Raw genomic sequence first — 19,854 nt, forward strand, 5'->3', positions numbered from 1 at the left:
AGGGGCGTAGTGAGACCCGCTAATTGTCTCACATCGGTTATATTATTACACTAGGATATTTTAAATAAAGGTCTAGTTCTAGTCACCTCTTTACTCGGGATGAGTAAAGGTTCGGTTTGGGGATGTTTGATGTGACTCTTAATTGCGCACATTTCGTCCCCTAATTGAACCCATTTTGTATACTAATATAGCATTTCATGACCATTTTATCTGTCAATTCCTTCCTATTTTGCTTTCCTATTGCATTGTATATGTCTTGTAGGAAAGAAGATGATGAGGCGGAATTCCCGCCTCTCGCGCATACTCGGAAGCTTGTTGACGATCTTGGATGGACTAGTATGAAGAGGAGGCAATAATTATGACTAAGAATGTAGGAATAAAGAGTATATAGAAGGATCATAGGCTTAAAAGCAAGAAAAAGGGAAACTGCAGCTCACCCGCTCGGGTCAAGCTCAAGTAGAGCGAGTTGCAGCTCAACCCGCTCGCGACAATCTCAACCCGCTCGGGTTGAGGCTCAGGATGCGCGTTTTTCTCTCGGGACGAGCGGATTCCTTTACAGGACCAAGCGTGCTGCTTGCTAGGACGCGCGTATCATTGAGGGAGTTGCAAGCTAATCCGTGCATGTCCTTCGGGACATGCAAAGCTTTATTCCACACTTAAGCATTGTTATTTACTAATCTACCCTTACTTAACCTAATGAAGTACCACTATATCTACTCCATTTGTAATAATCAAAAGACTAAGCTTCCCTAGATTAGATTAAGCCTTCATTAGGAGTAGATTAGAATAGATTAGTCTCTAATCATTCTACAAATCACACATTAATCTCTCCTTAATTATTGTTCAAATTTATTATTGGGTAATTCAAGTTTATTATTGGGTAATTGAAGATTTTTGGGTTATTATTGGAGAATTGACAACTCTTCATCAATCAATCAAGTTTTCTTCTATTATTCTTTCCTTTCCAATTGTTCATCTGAAGTTTGGTATAATCTCTTTACTCTTTACTCCTTATTGTTTATTTCCTCACTCCTTAATCATGTTTATACTTATTGTAATGATTGACACCATTGATAACATGTCTTCCATGATAATAAGTGAGTAGTTACTTAACTAGGATTCGTGGGGGATTAGGGGAGTTAATCAAGGGATAGATTTATGCTTAATGAGTTCATATGAATGCTTGCTTATTTTTTTCAACTTATGCACATATCATGTTTGATGAAATGCGAGCCTATGAATCCTTGCATTTTTTACCCATCTCTTATCTATTAAACAAGGCTTGTAAGATATAAACCAACTTAAGCCTTGTTAGACCTTTCATAGAGTTGAATAGGGAAAACCCAAGTCGACTTGTAGGTGTTGTAAAGTCTTAACCGACTCGGCTCCGAGACGTAAGTTTCCCTAGGAATTGGTTCATCATGCATGTAGTTTAATAGGAAGAATTAAGTCGACTTGTAGGTGTTGTAAAGTGATAAATGATTCGGCTCCGGGACCCAAATCTTCTTATGAATTATATGACATGAACTAACTTCATTCCAACAATAATAAATTGCTTGCATCTATATAAATCATTTATGCTATCTTACCATGATTTCCCTATGATCCCATGACATCCTAGTATCCTTTATTATTTGTTTACATCTTTATTTGCTTTATTGCTTGTTTTACTCTATTGCTTTCATTAGTTTAGAATCTTCAATCAATTCCAATCAATTGTGATAACCCTTAGCACAACTTCGATTAGATTGAACAATTCAAATACCCCCGTCCTATGGGTTTGACCCCGACTTGCTTGCTATGCTAGTAGTTGGGTATAAATGTGTTTGATGGCGGACAATGACCCGCCCCATCAGAAACACGGTTGGGATCCATCATAGTTGGTGCTTAGCGAGATCATCCAAGCTTTGGATAAGAAGGGCTCTTGTGGATAAGCTCCCTCGTTTGGATCTCCAAGGATCCTCCAAGTGTGGCTCTTGGAGAGGCTAAGGTATGTAGAGCCTCCAGTCGATTCTTCTTCTTACTCTTTCCGTCACCTTACAATGAGGAAGAAGTTGTACTCGGATAGTTTTGCATCCACCAAGGCCTATTCGACCCCGAGATTGGTGGAGGAGGGTGGTCCTCATATCCTTTGGGTGGTGCTATGGTGGCACTTGAGGTCCTTCACGGGGTTGCCTGCTCCGGTCGCTTGTTCTTGTTCTTTGATGGTGGTGGGCTTGAAGGTTGCTTCTTTCATTTATCACGCAAGGCTCATGAGGCAAATGGGGCGTCAAGAAAAGGTGCCCGCTCTCCGAGCTTGTGGAGGTCTTCGAAAGATGGTGGGCAAGTCGGCCGATTTGGGAGGTACCAAACCCTGTTGCCACGACATGGGTGACTACCGCTTATGTCAAGTGGTCAAGAGCTCAAACCTTGGAAGAAAGGTCCAAGTCTCGTAAGGACGAGGTCGTCGACTTGAAGTATAGAGAAGTTGGCAAGGCCAACCGTGCCTTCTTTGACGACTTTGTCGATGATGTTAGCCCGGATGTAGTGAGGCCACCGAAGAGGAGAAGCTCAGGTCCCAAAGAGGTAGTGGGCCATGTATGGACTCGGCTAGGACCGAGTATGGGGTCTTGTAAAAGACTGGAGGCCATTGCCGTTATGGATCCTTTGAGGATCCCTTCCGAAGGGGAAGTCCAAGCTAGGCGGGCCAACAAGAAGAACAATGGGAAGATGTACCCCGAGGGAAAAGGCAAGGGTAGTATGGAAGGATGAAGACCTCCATTACCCGTTTTAGTATTTTGTTGTAGTAGTGTTGTAAGTTTTTATTATGTTGTACTAGCTATGTATTGTGTATGTTGTGCTAGTTTAACTCTGTGAGATGTCTTAGTCGACATTTTAGCTTTGACAAGTTGTAGACTTTCTTAGCTTTATTTGTTGTCAAGTTTGTAACCCTTCTCATTATTAATTAAATAAGAGGATTGTTTGTTTAAAAAGAGTTCTGAACGCTTGTTCCTTCCATCCATCTTATAAAGGAAATTCAGTTTGAATTATCCTAAACATTGCACCTGTGAAAGGAGATTTTTGTGGGAAGGGAGAAAGGCTTCTTTTTTGTTTTTTTTTGTTGTGAAAAAGGGAATGTTTTTCCTTTTCCTTTGTTTTGAAATTTGTATGGGTGATTTTTTTTGTGTGTGGAGATGGTTGTATCCTTCTTGTGTAAGAATGGACTGCCTACGTATCCGCCTGAAAAGGCGAAATCAAACCATGATCGTAGTTCGAATGTTTTGTTAATTTTTTTTTTTTGGTAGAAAGTAAGAAATTTCATTAATACTTTGAAGCCCAAATACAAGTTTTCTCAACCATACAACAAATTAGCGAATTGGATTTTCCAATTCTAATCAACTACAAACCAATAACTTAAGTAAGGAACTCCTCTAACAGTCGCCTAGAGCTCCCTTTACAAACCTTTTTTTAGCTTAACATAGACATCATACTTGACCCATTGGCAGATAACCTCGGGTGTCCATACCACCTGGTTTACTCGACAATTCTTGCGAGCCCACCAGATGTGATAGACCAGTGCACGGAAGATAGCTACATAAGAATCCAAATTGCCTGTGGTCCTGTGCTCCCTCCACCAATCCAACTGATTTTTCTGAGGAATGCTACCATGGCTCCATGCATTAACCTGCTGCAAACACTTCTGACTATATAAGCAGTCAAAGAATAAGTGCTCATGGCCTTCCTCAGCTACACCACAGAGATCACAAATATTCTCAGCTCCAATATGCATACGAATCAAACTATCCTTAGTTAAAAGATGACCTTGAACCCATAGGCAGCCAATGTATTGGTGCTTAGGAATAACAGCAGCATTCCAAATGCATTGATATCAATCCACAGTTGGGCAATCAATCCCCAACCACTGATATCCTGCAGCAATGGAATAGACACCCTCTGCACATAACCAGCCAGTACCAACATACCCTGCAAGCAACCTGTCTTTCACTCTACATATACGTCTCCAAGCCCAACTACTCCCCTGTGAAGGTTTATAGTCATGCCAAGAGCAGTCCTTTATATATACACAATGAACCAATTTCACCCAGAGATGGTCCTTTTTTTGCGTAAGCCACCAGACATACTTACCAACAGCTGCAATGTTCCATCTCTTCAAATCACAGACCCCTAAACCTCCTTTGTTTTTAGGTAAACAAACCTTATCCCAGGCAACAAGTGCAGGGGACTCAGAAGAAGTTTCCCCTTTCCACAAGAAACTCTTGCAAATGCTCTCAATCTTAGCCATAATACTAGTAGGGATAATGTAAATCCGTGCCCAATAGCTATGCAAAGTGCCAAGGACACTCTTAATCAACACCAACCTACCAGCATAGGAGAGCTTTTTAGCCCCCAAAGCTCTGATTCTGTCAACAATTCGTTCCACTAAGATGTTGCAGTCTAGTACAGAAAGTTTCTTAGCTGCTATGGGCACTCCCAAGTATTTAAAGGGAAGAGTCCCAACTTTCAAACCACTCACCTGAGCAAACTTCTCCAGAAGCTCCCTAGGCATACCATTCCCATAAATGTTAGACTTGTGCTTATTCATTTGGAGACCTGAGGCAGCAGAGAAGGTGTTGAAAGCCCTCATTATCACAGTCATAGAATCCCAATCACCTCTACAAAAAACCAGTAAATCATCTGCAAAGCATAAGTGCGTGAGATTAAGCTTCCTGCATAATGGGTGATGCTTGAAACCAGTAATATCCTTGACTCTATTAAAAATCCTTGCTAAATACTCCATGCATACAGTGAATAACAAAGGAGAAAGGGGGTCCCCTTGTCTTAACCCCCGTCTCCCTTTGAAGTACCCAAACTGTTCACCATTAAGGGATAAACAAAAATGGGGAGTAGTCACAGATTCCATCAGCATATTAATAAAATGAGTAGGAAAATTCAGAGCTCTTAACATATCCTCCAAGAAACTCCATTCAATAGAATCGTATGCCTTTTGCAAATCCAATTTCATAATGACTCTGAGAGAACAGTGCTTCCTATTGTATAGCTTGGTAATATCTTGACAAATCAAAATATTTTCAACAATATCACGATCTTTTATGAAAGCACTCTGAGTAGGACTAATGATGTCAGGCAAAACCTCACTCAGTCTGTTACATAGAACCTTAGCAATACATTTATATATTGTATTACAACATGCTATAGGTCTAAACTGATTAACATTCTTGGGCATATCAACCTTGGAAATAAGAGTAAGAGTGGTGTTATTAATCTGCTTAAGCAACTTGCCAGAGGAGAAGAAGTCCTGAACAGCAGCTACCACATCAGAGCCTATCACCCCTCAAGTATCTTTAAAGAATTGTGAGTTAAACCCATCAGGTCCAGGGGACTTATTACTAGGAATGGAAAATAGAACTCTTCTTACTTCCTCCCCAGTTACAGGTCTGGCAAGACATCTATGATGCTCCTCTTTTAATAGGTTACCTTGCCTCACAGTAGGATAATGCACCTTCTTCACAGAACTATTTATACCCAAAAGATTAATATAGTATCTTTCAAAGGCTTCATTAATATCCTGGAGATGAATGTTTTATTAATTTTATTTGGGGTGTTGTGGTTTTATCCTTCTTGTGTAAGAAAGGACTGCCTACGTATCCACTTGAAGAGGTGAATCAAACCATGCTCGTAGTTCAGGTGTTTGGTTGGAGTGCAAATGGATGTTGCCTTTGACAGATCAAAGGCCGTTTGAGACATGGCAAGGTACCGTAACTTAGACTCGATAAGACATGCAATTCAAATCAGAACGCATTGAGGAACTTGACTTGAAAGGGATATTGTGGTCGCTAGTTGTGAAACTAGGGTACGGTTCGTGGTTACTAGTGTTCAAGGGTAGTATTTCTTGAGTTGGTCTAGGTTTGTCGGGTTTGCAAAGTCCTCCCCGTCTAGGTCACTCAGTCTCACTGCGCCTCTGAAAGTATTTTCTTGACCAAGTATGGCCCGGCCCAATTGGGTTTAAATTTCCCCCTCGGATCGACGAATAGTGGTGCTCGAACCGACTTGAGGACCAAGTCGCCTTCTTTGATGTTTCTGGGTTTGACCTTTTTTGTTGAATACCCGTTGTATACGTCGTTGGTATAGCTGGACGTTGTGTAATGCGTTGAGTCACCGTTCGTCTAGAAGCGTGAGTTGTTCGAACCTTCGACCCGTCCATTCCGCCTCAAGAACTTGACTCTCCAGTAGGATGCGTAGAGATGGGACCTTCAACTCTACCGGTTGAACCGCCTCCATACCGTATGCTAGGTAGAAGGGTGTAGCTAATGTTGGTGTTCGAATAGAGGTTAGGTATCCCCAGAGTGCGAATGGGAGTTTGCTCGGGCAATCGCGGTAACTGTCTTGCATCTTCTTGATAATGGTGACAAGAGTTTTGTTTGCTTCCTCTACCGCTCCGTTAGTTTGGGGACGATAGGGGATGATCGATGCCGTTTGATTTTGTATTTGTCCAACAACACTTGTGTTTCCGCCCGGAAGTGGGAGCCTTGGTCGCTGATGATTTCATGAGGTACCCATATCTGTAGATGATATTGTCCATGATGAACTTGGCCACTTGTTTGGCGGTCAAGACTGCGTAGAACTATGATTCCACCCATTTGGTGAAGTAGTTGATGGCGACGAGGACAAAGCAATGTCCCTTGGTGCCTATCGGGTTGACTTTTCCTAAGATGTCGATGCCCCAGGTCGAGAAAGGCCAGGGTGATGTCATGGTGTATCAAAGGGATGGTGTTATGTGTTGTATATTCGCAAAGTTTTGGCAATTGTGGCAATGTTTGATGTAGTTTCTGCAATCGGCTTCCATGGTGGTCCAGTAGTAGCCTAACCGCATGATTTTTCAATCTAGCATCATTGCGCTCATGTGAGGGCCGCATTCTCCGCCGTGGACCTCTCCCATTACTTTTTTGGCTTTGTGGTGATCAATGCAAAGGAGAAGGATCCCTTGGGGTGTTCTTTTGTATAGTTGTTCTTGGTTTATCACGAATTGTGATGCAAGAAAACGGATGGCTATTTGTCCTCTTGTATCAGAGTTAGAAGGGAATTCGTTTTTGGTTTTGTAGTTGAGGATGGCTTGGTACCAAGGTTCGATATGGTTCTCCTTGTCGTTGTTGATGACGCAGATGTGAGCTGGCTCGCTCCTTCTCTCGACACATAAGGACATCGATGTTATGTCGTCAGGTATGTTGAGGAGCGCGGCAAGTTTTGCTAAGGCATCCGCAAATTGATTTTTCTCTCGTGGTAAGTGGATGTAGTTGACTTGGTCGTAGAATTCGGCCTCTTGATTGATTTTTTCTTGGTAGGATGCTAAGCTGTCGCTTTGGATCTTCCATGATCTGGACACCTGATTGATGATGAGTGAGGAATCGCCCTGGACACTCAGCTTCTTGATGCCAAGTGTACAAGCTGCTTGTAGGCCGATGAGGCATGCTTCATATTCGGCTGCATTGTTGGTGACGGCGAAGTCTAGTTTGACTGAGATCGGAACATGTTCCCCTTTCGGTGATATTAGAAGGATTCTACACCGAAGCCACCCAAATTTGATGCACCGTCAAAGTATAGGTCCCATGCGTCGGTGTCGGCACAAAGGATGTCTTCGTCAGGAAGTGACCATGTGTCGGTTGTTGTATCCTCGTTGATGGGGTTTTATGCTAAGAAATCGGCGACTGCCCTTCTCTTGATAACCTTCAGGGGTACAAATTTGAGGTTACATTCGGATAGCGTGACTGTCCATCTAGACAGCCTTCCGTTTAGCACGGGTTTTTCGAAGATGTATTTGACCGGGTCCATCTTGGAGTAGATGTGAACCGTGTAGCTGAGCATGTAATGTCGCAACTTCTTTGTTGACCAGACCAAGGCAAGGCATATCTTTTCTAGTTGGGTGTACTTTGTTTCGTACTCGATGAAGTTTTTGCTGATGTAGTAGAAGGCTCGTTCTTCTCCGTTGACTGTTTGTGCTAGCATTGCTCCCATGGCTGTGTTGGTGACAGTCAGGTACAGGGATAAGGGAATTCCGTATTGTGGTGGCATGAGGACATGAGGTTTGGATAGGATTTCCTTTATCCTGTCGAAGGCCTTTTGACAGTCGTCCTCCCAATCGGTGTGATCAGAGGCGCGAAGCTTCTTGAAAATTGGTTCACAAATCATAGTGAGTTTGGCTATGAAGTGGCTGATGTATTGGAGTTAACCGAGAAATCCTCGAATCTCCTTCCCGTTCTTAGGCTGAGGCATTTGTTGAAGAGCCTTGATTTTGGTAGGATCAATTTCGATGCCCCACTTGCTGACGACGTGTCCTAGGATTTTTCCGGAGGTGATCTCGAATGCACACTTCTGATTGCTTAGTCTCATGTTGTATTTCCGGAGGCGGGCGAAAACTTTTCGAAGGGCGCTGATGTGGTCATCCCGCCCTTTGGTTTGACAATCATGTCATCGACATATACCTCCACCTCCTTGTGCATCATGTCATGTAGAAGAGTGGTAGCGGTTCTTTGGTACGTTGCTCCGACGTTGATTAAGCCGAAGGGTATGACAGTGTAGCAATATGTACCCCACTGTGTAGTGAATGCAGTCTTGTGTATGTCTTCCTCGACCATTTTAAACTGGTTGTACCCGGCAAACCGGTCCAGGAATGATAATAGGGCGTGCTCGGCGGTTTTATCCACCAAGATGTCAACTTGTGGCAGAGGGAAGTCGTCTTTTGAACTTGCTTTCTTTAGGTCCCTGAAGTCGACGCAAACCGGAATTCTTCCGTCTTTCTTGGGTACGGGGACTATCTTGGCCACCCAGTCAGAGTATTATGAAACTTTAATGAATCCGGCTTTGAACTGTGTGTCTACCTATTCCTTGATTTTCAGGGCCCATTTAGGGTGTATTCGGCGCAACTTTTGTTTCATGGGTTTAGCCCCGGGATTAATGGGTATCCTGCGCTCTGCAATCTCCCAGTTGATGCCCGACATGTCTTTGTAGGACCATGCGAATACGTCCTTGTATTTGTGTAGGAGGTTAATGAACTGTTGTCTTTCCGAGGGGTCAATAGTGGTCCCTATCCTAAGTTCTTGAGGTGAATTGTCGGTCCCTACGTTAATAGGTTCGGTCTCCTCAATGATGGGGGTCTTATCTTCTCGTTTGTCAAGTTCTTTGGCTGGGTGTGGTGCGTAGTCACTCAAGTCAAATTCCTCATATTCGTTCTGAATTGCATTGCAGTTAAATTGAGACGAGTCATAAGCAAACTTAGTGTTCATTAAGTCGACTTGGGCGAATAGCTCGGATAGGATAGACATCTCATGGGCAGTCAGAGGCGACACAGCACAGGAGGTGGCCCTTTGAACAAGCTTCAGGTTGCAACCTTCCACGGGAGAGGGGATGACCCTAGTCGACTCAGCCTCTGAGGCAGCCACAAGTTTGTGATAAACTAGTGGGAAGGGAACCTTGACTGGGACATCAGGAAGGCTAGGAGCTAAGACAGACTCAGACTTAGACTCCTTCTCATCTTCACTTCCCTCTTTGAACATAGGGCCTTCTCCAGTTGTAATCTTGCGAATGCGGCCTTGACGATCGGTCCACTTGACAGTTTTCCTCCAGCCTGGTGTAGCTTTCTCTGGGTCTGTATCAGAGATTAAGGCAGTGGGATCGAACTGGTTATCCTATAGAGCAATGTGGATGATGTCCTCATAGCCGAGTATAGATACCTTTCTGCACCTCCCGCAAACCACCCGGTGATGATTGGGCCGCATGTTTGATACGCGGAACGATTTGTGACAATTCATAAGATTATCGTCAAGTGACTGCTCAAATATTAATGTCTACCTCTTAGTTGTCATCTACGTGCCGATACGGTCATTTTGACAGTAATTAGAGTACATTTGGAGTCCAAGTCCAAAACCGTCTCCATTGTCTGATAAATGTTAAATCCCGAGTCGGAATGTTCTGGAATGTTCCGGATATTTATATTCCTTATTTTAATAAATATTTTACAATCTTTATCTTTTGGAAGCAATTTCCCGTAATATTCACATAAGATATTAAGGAAAACCGAATTATTCCGTCCTACCATAACTTAAACACGGAAATCTTTCTTCCGCAGGAGGAAACCACTTGGGAACAGACGCAGCAGGTGCTGCGCCTCTTCCAAGAGACGCAGTGCTTGCTGCGCCTCTTCCCAGGTCCTATCCTGCGTAGTTTTCGTATCTTTTTCATATCTTTCCGAGATTCACTTCCAAAGAGTCTCCGGAAACCCTATTCCTTCACGTGATTAGTATAAATAGGAGCCTTCGCTCCTCATATTCCTCACGCGAGTGTCCGCCCTTCTCTTCTCCCTTTGCATTCTAGACTTTTGTTCTTACTTTTTGGCGCCTACGTGCTTGATCTTTCGACCATGTAAGCTCGGATATTTCTGAGTACCAGCCTCGTTTGCATGACCGACCAATTTGACCAACTACACATCAATCAACTTAATCAACTTTAATCGTTTTCCTCTTACGAGGGCACTTTCTTTGCATTCGCGTCGAGCATCACTAATCGATATCTTAGTTCTTCTCGTTTCGTCAACATGTAAGTCTGAGGGTGTAAATTCCTCTTTTATTATTGTATTTTATTTATTGTATCACAATTGTAAGGTTTATGTCGGAAATACGAATTAAAACAGATTTCTAAACCATGCTTTAAAACCTTTTTTTACGGATTTCTAGTAGACAGACGTCGAGAAAGGACGCAGCAACTGCTGCGCCTCTTCGAAGGAGCGCAGTTCCTGCTGCGCCTCTTCGTGAGGCTGCCGCAGTTCCTGCTTCCTTTCTTCTTCCTTCGTCCTCTGTAATTCGTCAATTCTTTTATTTGTTTTTGTTCGTTTCCTGTAATTCTTTCGTATAATAGCGCAATAATTTCACATGTATATTAATTATCATCTTTAACACGTCTTATTCATCATAAATTCGACTTAAATCCCAAGTAATCAATATTTGCGGGTTTTCGTCATTAAATTCAATCCGAGTTTTAGAAGTTCGATTTGTTCATATTGAATTTCTGTAATTCGATCCTTTGATATATTTTCATCTGTTTATTCACATATTCGTCATTGACCTGTCATTAATTCATCATGTTTCGTTTATTTCATTCACCCATGTCACCCATGTCACTAATTAATCGTTTGTTCATGTAATTAATTAGTAATATTCCGTCTCATCCATGTTTTATCGCTTTCATGACCCTTAATCACATTTAATTAATCCACTAATCACTTTCATCCGAGTAAATAATTTAATTAATCCTTAAATTCACCAACGATATTAACAACACGCAATTCCGGCTTCACAGCCAGAATTCAGGTCAGGAACAGACGCAGCGTCTGCTGCGCCTATTCCAAAGGACGCAGCTCTGCTGCGCCTGTCTCGGGTTGAATTCTGTCTCTGAACTCCGTTTTCTGCTTTGACTTAGTTTAATTAGCTTACGTATAAATAATTATTAACCGTATTATCACGCTGATCTGTTCGTTAATTCATTCTTTTATTCTTTTGTTCTTTTTCCCAAATTATCCGTTTTAAAGGTATTTTCGACATAAATCGCCTAATCCGTTGTAATTATTGTAATTTTCATTATTGTAATTTATAATTATTGTATTTCTTTTATTGCTTGAATGTTTTCACATGTAATTGAGCATTAAATCCCTAATTCGACCTAATTGTAAGTTAAACTAATTGTTAACCGACTTAGTATTAATTCTCACATGCTAGGATTAAAACTTGGATGTTGCATTGCATGCATAAAATCGACGATATATCGAGTACGAATAACTTCCCTAATCATTAGTAGAGGCCGTTATCGAGGTGGGCGGGATTAGGTGTTCGATCAAAAGAGCTTCCTAATACGTACCCTCACCCCTTACTCCAGATATCTGTGAACACCCGTGTTCATTGGCATCCACGAGAGTCATTCTAGACATAGAATGCTAAGGGTAACGATTTCTTAGTGTTCATGTCACTACTTTGTGTCTTGACATGACGCGAGGTATTCGAACGGTTCCAATTTCCCATAAAAATTGGTGGCGACTCCATACAAAAATGCAAACGCTTGTTTCTCCTCTCTCCCAAGCGCCCCCGTGGGCCCCCGCTGTCCACAGTTTGGCGAATCCGCTGGGGATAATAAACTTACGTGTAGCTAAGGGTGAAACTTGAACAAGGTTAGGGAATAGTTTGTACAAGACAATTTTCGGTTTTCATAACTCGGTCTTCCTAGACCGTTTTATTCGGCCTTCCTAGGCCCAACCCAACCCATTCGACCAATCGTCCCGTCTAAACGGTCCTAATTCTTATTTGGGCCTAAGGATAGATAGCGATTGACGTCATCCATACCATGATGCTTACTCTTGTTTGTATCAAGGGCCTTCACTACTTGGGGAAATGGACTAGGAATCGGCCTTACTCTTGTTTGGTACGAGCCTCTCCACAGCTTCGGGTTTGATGGTTCGGTATGACAACCCACCCTTTAAACCAAAACCCTTTTAAATGCACTCAGCATACCGTTATAATGCTTGTATAAATGCTTGTACATTACGTGATCACCATTTTCTAAACAAAACCATGACGTTTCTTCAAAAAAATCAAAACCCCTTTTCTTAATCAAAATTTCGAAATAGGCCATTTGATTAGCGCAAAATCCAGTCGAAACTCTGTCCGTTTGTCAAGACAAAATTCGGGCCACAAGCCCATTTCAAAACCTCACTTTGAGTCCACTCCTACAAATACACTACGGTTGACTAGGATATACATTTTCAAAATCTTTGTCTTTCTTCAAAACTCACTCAACACAAGTGGCACACACCCACTTCACGAGTCAAAACATTTCTTCTTTTAGCAAGTGTGTAGAATGGTCGATCGTGTTTTGATTCGTCGTCGATCTCTTATCCAGTTCCAAGATGCCGGGATCCAGTGAAACAAACCTCCACCAACTTCAAGATGGTAATGATCAAATCCTAGCCGCGCTAGCCCAAATGCAAGTTACCCAAGACGAAGTCTATGACCGCCTCGAGACCATCGAGGGCCGAATCTATGCCGTAGAGGGAAGGTTGCCTCCTCATGAAGATGAAGTGATAGGTGATTCCGAGAATGAATCCAGGGATGAAAATCCTCTCATGGGGATGACTATAGCTGAGAAAAGACTCCAATACTTAGAGGAGCAATTGATGTACCTTAAGAGGGATGACATTTATAGGGAGAATAATCGCAAGTATGAGGCCGTCAATTCCAAATTACCAACCGACTTCAATATGACGGATATCCCTAAATTCAAGGGTAATGAAAACCCTTTGAACCACATCCGTGCCTTCAAGGATTACATGTCTATCAAAGGCATCAAAACCGAGATGTTCCTAAGGATCTTTCCTTCATCTCTTGACATTATCCCAAAGGAATGGTTCTACTCTCTAGATCATAAAAAGGTCGCTACTTGGGAAGATGCCGCAATCGAGTTTTCTAAGCAATATGCTGATAATGCCGAGATCCAAGTTAACATGCGCACTCTAGAGGTTCTTACCCAAAATGACAAAGAAGGATTCACCGACTTCCTAAGTAGGTGGAGGAAAACTAGTACCTAACTAGTTGAACGCCCGGATGAGGCTACCCTTGTGGAGAAGTTCGTGGATAATCTCAAACCCATTTATGCCAACCATTTGAGATACCAAAACATCAAAAGTTTCAAGGACTTAACCGTACTAGGGACAAGGATTGAAGATGACATCCGTAAAGGACTCTTGTCCAAAACGGTAGGTCGAGGATATCAAGGCTCAACAAGTCGTTCATGCGGCACCGTTAGCAAGACAGATGAAGTTAACCTTCTCGAGCCATCCAAGAAAACTACCCCACCCAGAATATTCACAAATCTTGGGGATACTTACTCCACTGCTCTAAAAAGGCTAATGAAGCAAGGCAAACTCCAACCCATTGGACCTACTCCCGAACCCGAAAGGAAATCCAAATTCTGGGACGAGAACTCGTACTGTGAATACCATAGGGGCAAGGGGCATGACACAGAAAAATGCCACAAGTTGAAGAATGTGCTTCAAGACATGATTGAAGATGGCCGATTACCAATACCGCCGGGAGGTAAACCCAACAACACTCAGAATCCTCTTGGAGTTCTAGTGATTACAAGTGACGAATCTACCTTAGATTGCTCACACCTAATTTCTCCAGTCGAAAATGAAATCCACGTGATCGTGAATGAAGGGTTCTACTCTACTATCTCCCCTACCATTTCCGACTTCATCACATGGGCAAAGAGTGTGGATAGGCAAGTTTGGGAATTAGAAAATGTGGTGACAACTACTCGCGATCCCAACGCAACACCTAAAGAGCATGTGCCACTAGTCTTCTCCCAAAATACTACTATGCAAGAAATAGTCGCTGCGGTAGATAAATTAGTCGACCAAATCATACGACTGGAAAATGAAGTCATGAGAATAAGAAGGCTAGCTACAATCAATGGAGTTTGGGCCGACGACGATGAGGACGAGTATCTCATTGAAAACTCCCTAGTCAAAGAAATAGTCCAAAATGGCGAAGACCAATATGTGGACCACCTAACTCGTTCGGGTCGTCCATATCAAAGCACTACTCAAAATGGTCCAACCAACGTTGTCACACCAAATGATAACGAAGATGACTCCACTGATCATTTGCTCAAACAATTACAGAAGACAAAGGCTGATCTTTCAGTCTGGCAATTAGTAGCAAGCTCATTCCCACATCGCCAAGCTTTACTGCAAGCTTTGGCCAAGCTAAATGTAGCACATAACTCAACACCCGAAGATGTAGTCAACTTGGTCTTCCAAGAATCACCAAAGCTAAGTAATCCTATTACTTTCTCAGACGAAGATTTGCCGCCTTTCGGCGTTAGTCACAACTTGGCTCTCTACATCACTGTCATTTGTCTAAAGAAAAATGTGCCAATGACCTTGGTAGATGATGGCTTCGCAGTCAACGTCATACCCCTCAAAACGGCATACAAACTAGGCCTGAAAGAGTCGGATTGGACCCCTACCAAACAAGGTGTTCGCGCATATGATGGTACACGACGAAAGGTGGTAGGACTTGTTAACCTAACCATAGCCACAGGGCCAATCGAGCGAAAGGTTAACTTCCAAATAGTGGACATCGAAGCTTCCTTCAACATACTTCTAGGAATACCCTGGATTCACGCTTCCAAAGCAGTAATATCCACCCTTCATCAAAAGATCAAGATCCCACTAAATGGCAAAGTAGTGACGATCACTTCGTCACCCATCAAAGAAATAATCGAAAAGAAGTCGAATAATCAAGTCCTCGCAGACCCAGTATATGAGCTTGGGGGCTTCCAAAGCGTAAGCGTCATAGAAAGCGAATTGGCACCCTTATACTACAGTCCATACTCCAACTTGGTGGTCAACCACATACTCAAATCTCAGGGATACTTCCCTGGAATGCCTTTGAACCCTATTCGGAAAAACACCTTTGCACCATACAAGGAAGGCAACTCAAAGATGATACCACTTGGACTAGGGTACAAACCCACTAAAGAGGAGGTTTTCGAGATGCTTGCTCAAGTTCAAAACCGTAAGCATGTAGGAGTCCAAATGCGACCCTATCTCCCCACCTTAAATGGGTACTTTGTTAAGGAAGGAAGTCTGGAACTCTTTCACGGATTTCCCGAGCCTTGGCACTATCTCGAGAGAAAGCTAGCCGGAATCGAGATCTTTCACGATTGCTACTTCATCCCTCCAGAAACGGTTCCTACCGTCAAAACCCGTCAAACACCTTGTTTAGACGAACAAGCTGTTAGCTTGTTGTTCGGAGAAGATCTATTTGTTAGAGCCGCGCAGGATAAGATCATTACCATGATACTTCAAGACGATCACTTCAACCCTTCCGCGTTAATCACAGAAACAAGCACAAATCAACAGAAAGGATGGAGAAAGTCAATCAAGTGGACCAACAACCAAGGAAGACTCTTGAAGCTCACCACTGGAGAAGGAGAGATGTTCAAAGAAGAACCAGAAGACGACGAGTTCCAGTCGGAGTCGGAGTCAGAGTCGGAGTCTAGAGAAGTCATTAGAGAGTCTCTTCCTGTCGTTATCCCCACTCCCCTTGTTCCTCCTGACTTAGCCTTGAGTAGTCACAGTAGTTTGGGAAATGTCCTAACCACTGTCCCTTTGCCGCCACTGACCATGGATCAGATGGCTTCTTTGTTTCAACTTTACTCAAATTTTAATATGAATAAATCAGGTTCTGCTTACTCTTTGTGTTATCTTGAGTGCAATTCTGTTTACGATGATATTGAGGATGACTAAGACCCAGACTCGATCGAAATACCACCCTACGTAGCCAAAGAAATACTACAGGAAGGGGAAGGGGGACCAGTAATAGAGGACACTGAACCCATCAATGTAGGAACCGAACTAAAACCCCAAGAACTTAGGATAGGGACTACCTTGAGCTCTACCAAAAGGGCCGATTTCATAGACCTCCTAAACGAATTCAAAGACGTTTTCGCTTGGTCCCACAAAGACATGCCAGGGATCGACAGGGATATCGTCGAACATAGAATTCCGATAAAGCCAGGTTTCAAACCTGTGAAACAGAATCTTCGCCGAATGAGAACGGAATGGGCTCTCAAGATCAAGGAAGAAGTCGATAAGCAATTCAAAGCCGGGTTCATCAAAGTTTCCGAGTATTCTGACTGGGTAGCCAACATAGTACCTGTACCCAAAAAGGATGGGAGAATCCGCATTTGTGTTGATTTTAGGGACCTAAACAAAGCAAGTCCTAAAGATGATTTCCCTCTACCACATATCCACATATTGGTGGACAATACTGCAGACCACGCGTTACTATCCTTCATGGATGGGTATGCGGGTTATAATCAAATCAAAATGGCCATGGAAGATATGCATAAGACCGCCTTTGTCACTCAATGGGGAACCTATTGCTATACAGTGATGCCATTTGAATTAATCAATGCCGGAGCTACATATCAACGCACCGCAACTACACTCTTACATGACATGATGCACAAAGAAGTTGAGGTATACGTAGACGATATGATTGTCTAGTCCAAGGATAGAGAGGGGCATATTGCGAACCTTCGCAAATTCTTTGCACGGCTACGAAAGTATAACATGAGGCTCAATCCTCAGAAATGCACATTCGGAGTAACATCTGGCAAGCTCCTGGGATACGTCTTTAGCCAACGAGGTATAGAGATAGACCCTTCCAAAATCAAGGCTCTGATCGAAATGCCACAACCTCAAACAGAAAAAGAAGTCAGGGGATTCCTGGGAAAAGTGCAATATATAAGTCGATTCATATCGAAACTCACCATGATTTGCGAGCCTATCTTCAAGAAGCTCAAGAAAACAGACCACACCATGTGGGATGATGATTGTCAAAAGGCATTTGACAGAATAAAGGAGATATTGGCCAAACCACCTGTGCTCATGCCACCTCAACGAGATCAACCTCTTGGTTTATATCTCATGGTAACCGAAACAGCCATGGGCGCCATGCTGGCACAAACTGTAGGAAGTGAAGAAAGGGATATTTACTACCTTAGTAAGAAGTTCTTGGAGTACGAGTGTAAATATTCACAACTCGAAAAGACATGCCTCGCTCTTGTGTGGGCAACGAAGAAGCTACGCCATTATATGCTTAGCTACTCCGTCAAAATATACTCCAAAATGGATCCAGTCAAATACCTCTTCGAAAAACCCGTCCTAAACGGACGTCTAGCAAGATGGACTTTGATGCTCTCAGAATTCGATCTCAAGTATGTGCCTCTGAAAGTTATAAAAGGACGCGCCGTTGCCGAATTCTTCGCAGAAAATCCCATCGACGATGCACAAACTATTGACACTTGGTCATTTCCAGATGAGGACATACTACAGACTAATGTAGACTCCTGGGACCTTTACTTTTATGGAGCGTCAAACTTAAGAGGATTTGGAATAGGAGTGTTGCTCATTTCTCCTGAAGGCGAGCATACACCAATCTCTGTCAAACTCGACTTCGAGGTGACAAATAACGCCGCAGAATACGAAGCTTGTCTCATTGGACTACAAGCGGCAGTGAGCTTACACTACTACAAATACAGGCAACCACAACGGCCCTTTAACAACGCTTATTCACGAAAATCATCAAAACACGTTGTAGAATTGATTCCGCGAATTTTACCAAACTTAATTACAACGGTTCTGTGTTGTTAACCGTTGTTATTTGTTTTAACAACGGGTCATACTTGAAAAACCGTTGTTAATATAAAAATTAATAACAACGGTTGAATCTGTAATAAATTTTAACCGTTGTTAATAATTTGGCGCAAAATTATGAAAAGTAATCACAACGGTTATATTAGAACCCGTTGTTAATACTTTTTAACAACGGGTCATACTTGAAAAACCGTTGTTAATATAAAAATTAATAACAACGGTTGAGTATGTAATAAATTTTAACCGTTGTTAATAATTTGGCGCAAAATTATGAAAAGTAATCACAACGGTTTCAGACTCAATAACCGTTGTTATTAATGTTATGAAAATCTTAAGAACAACCGATTGCTTTATTCTGCTATACGCTATAAAACACAAACACAAGCTAATACTGCTACTATATCATCCTCCATTCCTCCCTGATCGTCTCTCTGTCTTCATCTCCGTCACTGTTGTCACCGTCTTCTCTCCCTCATCGTGTTTATCAATCAGGTATATATATGTTTCTTAGCAACGCTTATAGATATAGGATTTTTTGGGTTATTATCTAATTTGTTGATAATTTAGCTTAATTGCTTTCCTGAATTTCGTTTATTTGTTTGCCTATTATTGTATTTTCTGAATTAGTTGCCTATTATTACGAATGTAGAATAATGACTCGAACTTGGATGATTGATGCAAATATGAGTGACCGCACCTACAAGGATGGTTTAGCTGAATTTTATGAAAACGTTTCGAACAATTTGAAAGGTTCTTCTAGTATTGCATGTCCTTGTGAAAGATGTGGTAATATTAGCTATATGGCTTTTCCGGACGTTAAAATACACCTAGAAAAGTGGAGATTTAGTCGATCCTATACACGTTGGATTTTTCATGGGGAATCATTAGAGGAAGAGAATAACTCTGAAGAAGATGATGTTGAGGTACACGAAAGGCTAGCGATGATCCGAGTTTGCCGAGTTTTTTTGAGTTGGAAGAGTTGGAAGTAGAGAAGTTGAATGTTGGGTCTATAGATAATGAAGAGAATGATGATGAGTCCATTGCTTTTGAAGATGTAGGTGATGACACTAGTAATTGGGATGACCTTAACAACATGTATGAGAAGTTCACAAAAATGTCGGCTGTGGTGAAGTTGTATAATATCAAGGGGGCAAATGGGGTGAGTGACACATGTTTCACTAGTTTTTAAGCCTTGATAAAGGAGTTGCTTCCTGATGGTAATGTTCTACCTGTTAAGACATATGAGGCGAAAAAACTAATAAGTGGAGTGGGTATGAAATATGAGAAAATACATGCATGTCCAAATGATTGCATATTGTATCGGAAATTATAACAAAACTTAACCAATTGCCCTAAATGTTTTTTTTTTTTTGGTAGAATGTGAATATATATTAATATCAAAAAGACGTGCCACCATTACATACTAATTTGAGTATCATACTATATCATACTATATATGGAGCCTACAAAAATTTCTTATCAAAAAATCAGAATGCCTTAAAATACCCAGGAAGACCGATATTTGGACGGCCATGTCCTGCTTTGAAACCGAGCTTGAACTGAACTTTTCACCATCTTCATCACCTGAT

Source organism: Silene latifolia, chromosome 11 (assembly GCF_048544455.1).
Source record: "Silene latifolia isolate original U9 population chromosome 11, ASM4854445v1, whole genome shotgun sequence".
Lineage (NCBI taxonomy): Eukaryota > Viridiplantae > Streptophyta > Magnoliopsida > Caryophyllales > Caryophyllaceae > Silene > Silene latifolia.